The sequence below is a fragment of the Gobio gobio genome (assembly GCF_949357685.1).
Source record: "Gobio gobio genome assembly, chromosome: 5".
Taxonomy (NCBI): Eukaryota; Metazoa; Chordata; class Actinopteri; order Cypriniformes; family Gobionidae; genus Gobio; species Gobio gobio.
The window spans coordinates 34196246-34206096 of record NC_137101.1 but is presented as its reverse complement, the minus strand read 5'-3'; the positions used below and the strand labels follow the sequence as shown (position 1 = coordinate 34206096).

The window sequence follows — 9851 nt, the reverse complement described above, 5'->3', positions numbered from 1 at the left end:
AGAATTAAGGTGAAGAATTAAGGGTGAAACCATCAGGAACCCTTTAGTCTCCAGCGCCACCATTTTCCAAAGCTGCAACCTACCTGGAGTCTCCAGAAGTGCAAGGTGTCAGGATCTCAGAGACTTCAGTTAGGTAAAGAATCCTAAAAAATGACCCCCACTAGATAAGAATCACAAGCTGAAATGTTGTAAAATACATTAAGAAGGTTTTTTTATAGGCTTTATGGACAGATAGGTTGAGAGTGACTCTTGAAGGACCAGCACCACATCCTCTAGTACCACTGTTTGAAGAATTCATCTTCCAGAATCTGGCAGTACGTTTTGGGAGTTCATTTTTAGTCCACTAAAAATGGACTCCCAAAAATGAACTCCCAAAACGTACTGCCAGATTCTCCAGGAGACTCCAGGTAGGTTGCAGCTTTGGAAAATGGTGGCGCTGGAGACTAAAGGGTTCCTGATGGTTTCACCCTTAATTCTTCACCTTAATTCTTAATTCTTTTGCAGTTAACAGGTGTCTTTTCTTCACCACCTGTTTTTGTCAGATCCTGCTGACCCAACGAGCATTTCACTGTCCAATGGTCACGCCTTAACTGCAATGTCTAGTATTGCATTAGTATTGCATCCTTCTCATGGGCATTTAATACTTTTTGACTTTTCAGTCTGACTTAAATCTCTTTTTTGGCTCAATTTATCTGTAAAAGAAAACATGCCTAATAATTCTGCACACCTGAATATAAGGTGATTTTCATTTCCAGCCTTCATGAACAATTATATATCACTTATACATTATTAAATACTAAATCAATAGTAGTTATTAGGATTAATGTGGTTTGGAATTGGTCAAATGTGCCTGGAAAAAAAATATGATCAGAAAATCAACGTGCCTAATAATTCTGCACTCCCTGTAATACTGCATTCCATTGTGGCGCTTTATTACTGAATTAATATTTTACTTAGGTTAAAGTTTATTAGAACAAAAAATATTTACTCAGAAGAAAGTCATAGCTTCATCCTTAATTCATGGGAACTAGGCTGTAAAGCTCTTACATTTTCCTTTGTAGTTGCCCTAAAGAAAGGATACGAGTTTTCTTGTATCCAGAGTTTAACTGTAAAGCTGAATTCACACTACCAGCGACTTTGTCGCTGCATGTACACAACTATGATGACTTCCACTATTTGGAAATTTTTCAACTAAATATCGAAATAAATCTAATTATTAAACTAAATTAACCATATAAACTAAATTACTGCTCTAATTACTAATCTAAAGCCCACACTGTCACTGTATGATAATTGAAATGAACTGATGACATTTTTTCTCCAGAATGGCTAGACGGCTGAATAAAATTATGCTGCATTATTTTCCTGTTTAACACTGTAAAGCTGCTTTGAAACAATCTGTATTGTTAAAAGCGCTATATAAATAAAGTTGACTTGACTTGACTTGACTTCCGGTTCGTGAAAAGGGTCCATTGACCGCAGTGGGATGAGGGTTTGATGCTGGACAGTCTGGCTTGTGGTGTTCTGGTCTTGTCTTTAGGTTGTTATATTTCTCACAGATTTCTGCTCATTCTAAATCAGATACAGATAAAGTAGCACAGCAAAGATTACATTTACATCAATGTGTACTTGTAATACTACTACTAATAGTAGGACAGGAAGAGTGAAATAAACTAATCATTGCTTCTAAACCAACAACATGTTTATTAGATCCAATACCAACTAAACTACTGAAAGAGTTGTTACCTGTAGCAGAAGAGCCTCTTCTCAATATTATTAATTAATCTTTAACTCTAGGTCATGTCCCAAGACCATTCAAGATGGCAGTTATAAAACCTCTCATTAAGAAACAAATTACAGACCTATTTCAAATCTTCCATTTCTGTCTAAAATACTAGAAAAAAATGTGTCTGCTCAATTTTGCTCTTACTTACAAGAAAACAATATCTATGAAAAATTTCAGTCTGGATTCAGAGCCCATCACAGCACAGAAACTGTGCTCGTTAAAATCACAAATGACTTACTCTTAGCTGCTGACCAAGGCTGTATCTCAATACTAGTTTTACTTGATCTTAGTGCAGCATTCGAAACCATAGATCATAAAATACTCTTAGATCGTCTACAAAATTACACTGGTATTCAGGGACAGGCATTAAAGTGGTTTAGATCGTATCTATCAGAGCGTTACCAATTTGTCTATTTAAACAGGGAACAATCTAAGATGACGTCGGTAAATTATAGAGTGCCGCAAGGCTCTGTGTTAGGCCCTCTGCTATTCTCAATATATATGCTGCCACTTGGTAATATTATAAGAAAACATGAAATTAGTTTTCACTGTTATGCCGATGATACTCAGTTACATATTTCAGCACGACCAGATGAAATCTCTAAATTATCCAAGCTAACAGAGTGTGTTAAAGATATAAAATATTGGATGACCTGTAATTTTCTCCTACTAAATTCAGATAAGACTGAGGTATTACTTATTGGACCAAAAACTGGTACACAGAATCTCTTAAATTATAACTTACATTTAGAAGGATGTACTGTTACTTTATCTGCTACAGTAAAAGACCTGGGCGTTATATTAGACAGCAACTTGTCTTTTGAAAATCATATTTCAAATACTACAAAAACAGCCTTCTTCCACCTCAGAAACATCGCTAAGCTACGAAACATGCTATCTGTCTCTGATGCAGAAAAGTTAGTTCATGCATTTATGACCTCGAGACTAGATTACTGTAATGCACTACTAGCTGGCTGTCCTGCCTCCTCAATAAACAAGCTACAATTAGTCCAAAATGCATCTGCTAGAGTTCTTACTAAGTCAAGAAAATATGATCACCTAACACCAATTCTAACATCTCTACACTGGTTACCTGTTAAGTTGTTAACTATTAACTATCTATTAACCTGTTACTAACTAACTATTAACCTGTTAACTATCGCCTTATAACCCATCACAATCTTTAAGATCACTAAACTCTGGGCTTCTGGTAATACAGAGGATATCTAAGTCAACTAAAGGAGGAAGAACATTTTCATATTTGGCACCTAAACTATGGAATAGCCTTCCTAATAATGTTCGGGGCTCAGACTCACTCCTCCAGTTTAAATCTAGATTAAAGACGCATCTCTTTAGCTAGGCATTCACATGATGCATCTCCTAACCTTGTACTCTATAGTTATATCAGTGCACATGATCGTCTTTGCTTAATGCCTTGAACAGCAGCTACGCTAATTATTTTTCCTTTCTGTTTTATCTCGGGACGCCCATCCCGAGGTAACTAGAGTCCGTCAGCTCCAGTCTGGATCCAGCTTCTCGTAAAGACTTCAGATGACCATCACCTGTGAAGAGACGACTCAACTCCTGCGAGGACTTCAGATGACGCAGCTCTGCATCAACACGCACTCATGCTCATCTCTATATACCCTATTCATTAACAACATGAATTCTTATTTCTGTGCCATAGGTATTATATTGATTAATAATAGATAGTTAGCTAATCTGTGTGCTTTGTATATGTGCATTTCTGAAATGCATAACATGCACAAATAAATTTAAAATGTAATGTAGATGCATTTTCTGTGAAGCTGCTTTGAAACGATATGTATCGTGAAAAGCGCTATACAAATAAATTTGAATTGAATTGAATTAATAGTGATGCTGTGGGTTTTAGTTACTAAGAAATATATGTTAGAACTTTTCAGTTTCACGTGATATGCGTGCTACTGTCTGTGTGTTTGCATAATGTAGCAGCAGTTTAGAATGATGAATAACCTGTACTAGCACTGCAAGATTCATTTTTTAAATGAATTTGATTGGATTACAGAGAGAGAGAGAGAGAGCATGCGAGTGAGTATAGCCTAATAGCGAAGCTTGTTGGTTTAATTACAGCAAAGTTATCACTTCATTGCTGAGAAATATAATGCAGCTTTCAGTAGTGTAAGCTGTTTTATTTATAAAACTCACAGGGCAGAGGTTGAAAACCAGCTCCTGAATGTTTCTGTGTGCGTGCAAGTTTCCACCTCAATAAAAAAAAAAGCTGCGATCAAGCGCATACAGGCACATCTGCTTCATAATACAACATTAAAAAGTGATCTTTGAGGGCAAATGTGTCACCCTTGCCTTGTGGTGGCTTGGAATTCAAAGGGGAATCCATGTGTTTAGACGTAGGTCGGATGTCCAAATATCGGATATGTATCTGATTTAAAACCACATTTGGAATGCAAAAAGATGTGTGCAACAAATTCTTATCTGTGTCAGATTTTTTTGTGCCGGTGTAAACGCAGCCAGAGAAAGCAGCTGCCTTCTAAAAATCAATCCTTAGAAATACTTAAGTGGAGAAAGGCATAGGCCTATAGTTTATCATAACATCATAATATACATCATAAACATAATTCACCCGCTATGTTGCTAAATGTACCAGATTTTCCATATCAACAGAAAAATATACCGGGGTAACCTGGCTTCTCTTGAGAATCCCCTGCTTCAGAGAATAGTTAATGATATGCTAAAACCTGCCCACACGTTGATGTGATTGGTTCACTGCAGTTTTAAGGAGAAAATATATGTGCAAATTCATAAGTCAACAGTACACCATTGCTGTCTTAAAGCATTTTAAAAACACCACATAGACAAACATAAAAAACGTGATTTTTCACCACAGGGGGCCTTTAAGGAGGTAAAAGCATTTTGACGGCTTTAGCAGCTAATTTGTCTCCGTAAAAAAAAATTGACACTAAAAGGCCATGTACAAACTCCAGCTGAACTAAGTTGTCACTTTACCTATTAAAATGGAAAAAAATAAGTCCAAAGATGCCTATAATAAGTGGACATGGCAACGCTGCAAATGCCTACTTGGCGAAGCATTTACGGCCATAAACAAAAATATAGAGCGAGGTGCGAGCGCAACGGTGAAACGTTCTTCAAACGCATGTTTACATAGAAAAAGAATGGAAAAGTAGCGCAGTGGAATGGTAAAAAAAACCTTTAAGGTTTAGCCAACAAAATTAACAAATATACATGGTTAAACACGTTCACTCACATTAAAGTGAATTTTTAATAACATTTAAACATTATTTTGCATTGTTTACCGACAGCTGTAAGCTGTTTGATTGGTTAGGCTACTCAAGGAGCTCTACTGGGTATGTTAAAGGTCCCATGGCATGGCATTTTTCTATTATTTTATAATGTTTCCTGAGGTGTACTTATATTGTTAGTATGATTTTTACATCATAAAATGTCATAATTTAGAAATAAAAGGCATTTTTTCAATACTGATGTTTGCCCTGTGGCTGAATGCCCTGTTTCAAGAGGCGTGTCTGCTGTGAGACTTCAGTAAAAACGGCTACTGTTGTGATTGGCTGACATCTTTGCATTTTAAATGAGCGGAGGGGGCGTGGTTTAACAGGGTCTACGAGGCACGAGTTGCTGCCAGAGAGACGGATGGACCTGAGTTCACTTCACATCAGTTCTGTCAGTCTCAGTTCAGTGACAGTTGTAGTTACGGCATATACTTCAGGTTATTAGTCTATTTCTAGTCGGAGGGGCTGTCACTCATGTCAGAAAGTTAGTAACTTTAGTAAATTATGGATCAGCGCTGACTGGAGACGCGAACCGTTTAGAACGATTCAGTCCGATTTGGTGAACTGATTCGGTTCACTAAAAAGAACCGGTTCAAAAGAAAGATCGTTCGCGAACCGGACATCACTAGTGGAGCAGAGACGGAGCTCAACGATTGCTAACTAAGTTATTTATAGTAACTACTAAGTTATGAGAGCGCTGTCAGTCAGCGCGAGTTTATTGTGTTTGTATCTCAGAGTTCTGAATAAACACGAGTCCCAGTCACACCGAGTCCGTCTTCATCATTATTACCAACTTTGTAACACATGCAAAGTACCATTACAGCTGTCGAGATGAACGAGTTACGAGTAAGTGTTGATAATAGCATTATTTTTTAGATATGTTCCTATCATATGAAAAGCGTCAGTGACGCGCATTGAGTAACGTTACACAGCGCAAACAAAGACACAACAGCAGTAATCGAATGTAATCCAGTTTATTGTGGGGAAAGCTGCCTAGCCCGGATATGCTCACGCTTACCCCCCTTCTGCTTAATCTCACGCCGCGTTTGGTGCCTCCGCTGTGGGCCAGATGCAGTACTGGGGGACGGGGATGTTGAAGGCCACCGGCCAGTGCAGCCCGAGCTTCGGCGTGTGTGAGGTTTATCTCTAAAGATGTGAGTCTGCTGATGTTGAGCAGAAACGACTGTATGCACGTTTTAGAACAGATAGACGCGACGAGGACGTACAAAAACACTGACTCACGAGATAGAAAACACCGTTCTGTCGGGAGAGAGAGAAGCCGCAGTGTGTGCACGAATAATAAATAATTAGCTACACATCAGAAATCACTGATCACAGATCAGAAGGAACTGAAAAAATACTTCTGTTTTCATTTGTACATCCAAACACTGAGAAACTGCCAGCATTCACTCGTTCACAAGCAATGATCTCTCGAGCGTTTGCATGGGCGTGCCAGATTCTCTGGGTGGAGGAAAGGGAGGTAACCGTTCCTGTTTGGACGTCAAAGCAGGAGACTTCAGGATTGGCTCGTCTGGCCTGTCATATTCTCAAAGGCAGAGAGAGACAGCCAGAACTCGGTTTACACCGATCAACATTTCTATCCACTTGGGGACAATATTCAGGCTAGGGGAACTCATATTAATGTTGAAAAACCTCATAAAATGAAAATTTCATGCCATGGGACCTTTAAGGATTGATCATGTTTGTGTCGTAGACTCCTTGTTAATGGAAAAGAATTTATGCCAGACAAAAATGCAATCATAACATAGGAACGATGATCCAGAGTTTAACCAATGCTTGTTGAGATGCAGTTGCATAAAATATGTTTAATGTGTGCTCCACTCCACATTCGTTTTAAGGTATTCCATTTTTTTTGCCACCCCAATAACATTGCTGGGTCTTACCTGGCTATGCCCCTGGTACCAGGTGTAAACAGGGCCTTGGAAGATTTATGTAATTGCAAATATTTTTAGACTCAAATGAAATTATGTCCATATTAGAAAATATACACTCTTATTTGCTTCAATACTGACACTGTGCTTTATACCCTCTTTTTAACATGTAAACCACATTTATGACTATTTGCATTTGAATACAGGTAGGCCTATGTATTAATGGTTTCTGCACACCAACATTACAGATGTATCTTTTAGACAAAATCTCACAATCTTTCATTAGTAGTTCCTAATACTAATATCAGTGTATTGACAGAACTTTTATTTTGGTCAGGTGTGTGTCATAAGGTTGCGCCGCGCTCCTGCATCTGTTGTGAGTCAACAGAAAGGTTTGTGTTTTTAGGTATTTAAAGCTGCAGTTCGTAACTTTTTTGGGTTAAAAATTATTCAAAATAAATTTTTGAGCAAGTACATAACCAGCCAGTGTTCAATACTATCTGCTTACCTTAGCTCGATTCACAACGGTAAGCCTGTAATAATGTTTTTAATTCCATTGGTACTGGTGGATTTCCGCAGGAAATTCAAGCATGTCTTTGCGTCATTATGTCACATCTGTACACATAAAGAAGGTGTCCTGGCTAGTAGGCTTTGCCTGTGAGGATGTTTGAGGCGGAGATTTAGGGCCCGTCCACATGGAGACGCGTATCACTGTATAAGTATACATTTTTTATCGTATTGGCATTTCGTCCACACGGATCCGGCGTTTTGGGAGACTGAAACCGCTATTTTTTGAAACCGGGTCCTAAAGTGGATAAATCTGAAAACGACACCCTTGCGGTTTCGTGTATACAGCTAATCCGTTTATTTTATGAAACGGTGATGTCATCACACCACGTCCTGCGCGGGGAAGACTGAGAGGGATACAACTACGGGCACTGGGCATCCTCACATCAATACTGCGTTGTTTAATTACTGTATTTGCATTATTGTAAGGGTATGTTTAGGGTTGGGGTAGGTGTATGCGTTAATAAAACACATCTGGTAAGTAGCAAATGTATTTATTGTTATTTTATTGTGAGATTTTACCTCACCTCCGACTGTTGCCGTACTCCTTCTAGCCACAACTCTTCTTCTCCGTTTTTAGTGTATTTCTGTGGCAGAATTATAGTGCCACATACTGGCCTGGCATGTATACTACATTTTGAGCCGTTTTCATGCTCTCGTGTGTACGCAGATATTTCTTGAAACGAGGAAAAAAAAAGATCGGATAGGGAAAGTTCTGGCCTCGTGTGGACTTTTCTCACAGCACTTGATATAATTAAACATATCAATTTGATGGCAGATCCAGAAAGGTTCAACCACAATCACCAGTGACAACTGGAGATTCACCCGTTGTAACATACAAAAGACTTCAGACTTTCTGGGTGCGTCTCAATCAGCTCACTAGTTGCTCGCGCACTGTCGGTCTCTCTCGCGGGCACACTCGGTCTCTCTATCAGACTGACACACCAGATATGGTTACAATATTAATTTTATTAAGGCTGTGAATTCCCAGATAGCAACATTGTGTCGGCCCAGATCTGGCTCACATCTGGCACTTGTGGCATACTGATCTGGCCCACATGCTGCGTGGAATGACGGCCCTTGAGTGGACCACTCCTGTTTGCCAGATCTGGGCCACAAGCAGGCCATAACAATGCCACATGTCAGCCAAGAGCAAAGAAATAAACCAGAACTGGACCTTATCTGAGCCACAAAACCTGTGTATATTAGATATGGAGTCAGCTCAGCCTTAATAAACCTGTTAACAAGCAGAATCACTGAAGGAGAGAAGAGAACAGAAAAAGAGACGAGCAGAAAGACAAGAACTACAACCCAGGTAGCAAAAATTGTGCGGGCCGAAAGCGGCCCAATTAAGGCTAAATCACTCGGCCGTTCCTCGGCTTGAATCTAGGTCCGATTGCTCTGCGAGCGCTCGGTTTTAAAGCGGCCCGAGCCGTCGGTTTTAAAGCGGCCCGAGCCCTTGGTTTTAAAGCGGCCCGAGCCCTCGGTTTTAAAGCGGCCCGATTGCGGAACCCCGAGTGAGGACGTAAAGCCCCCCCTCCTATCCAGTTCCATGTTCGGGCTTACCGTATTTAAACTTTAATTATTTACACTCATGTCAGGTTAATAATTACATTTCTGAGCAGCCGTTCATTATGCAATATAAACTGAAAATAAAACAGCACAAGAGAGACAGTTTTCATGTTCAATGAATTTTTTTATTGAAAAAGGTAAAGTGTGCTTTATTTAAAAACGGGGCTTGTGATTCAGACCAAAAAATAAATATTTTTTTTAATAACATTGAGATAATCACAGAATTATTGTAAATTCAACATGGAGTTCAAATAGCTACTATTTTACAATATTTAACTTTAAAACATTTAATTCTGGCACACTCCGTTTGAGTTGTCTCTAGGTGGTCTGCCTGTGTTCGCCCTCTGGCTTCGGCCACCATCCCGATCAGAGGCTAGCTGCAGCCACCTGGTGATGAGGAGCTCAATTTCCTTTTCAGTAGAGTCTTTGGTCAGGGCATTCCGGCGGACTGCATCTGAGAAAAACAAAAGACAGAAGAGGGCAGCATGACCATGATGTTACTCAGCAACCACCAAAACTTAATTTGGATGTATATTATTGTTCAGGATTCTTTGGGGAAAAAATTCAATGAACAGCATTTACTTGTATGTATCAAAAATATTACATGTATTAAAGCATTGATTAAATATACATTTTGTAACATTTTAAAGTCACTTATCACTTTAATGAATGATGAATTAAAGTATTAATTTCTCTCTTTTAAATTTTTCTACAAATGTTTGATTGTTAGTC

At 38.9% G+C, this 9851-nt stretch overlaps 1 protein-coding gene across 1 annotated transcript in view; it reads left to right on the top strand.

Annotated features, from left to right (window-relative positions):
* The window catches only part of LOC307127021 (uncharacterized protein), a 369345-nt gene that overhangs the window by 239803 nt on the left and 119691 nt on the right, over positions 1–9851 (top strand). The window lies entirely within an intron of this gene.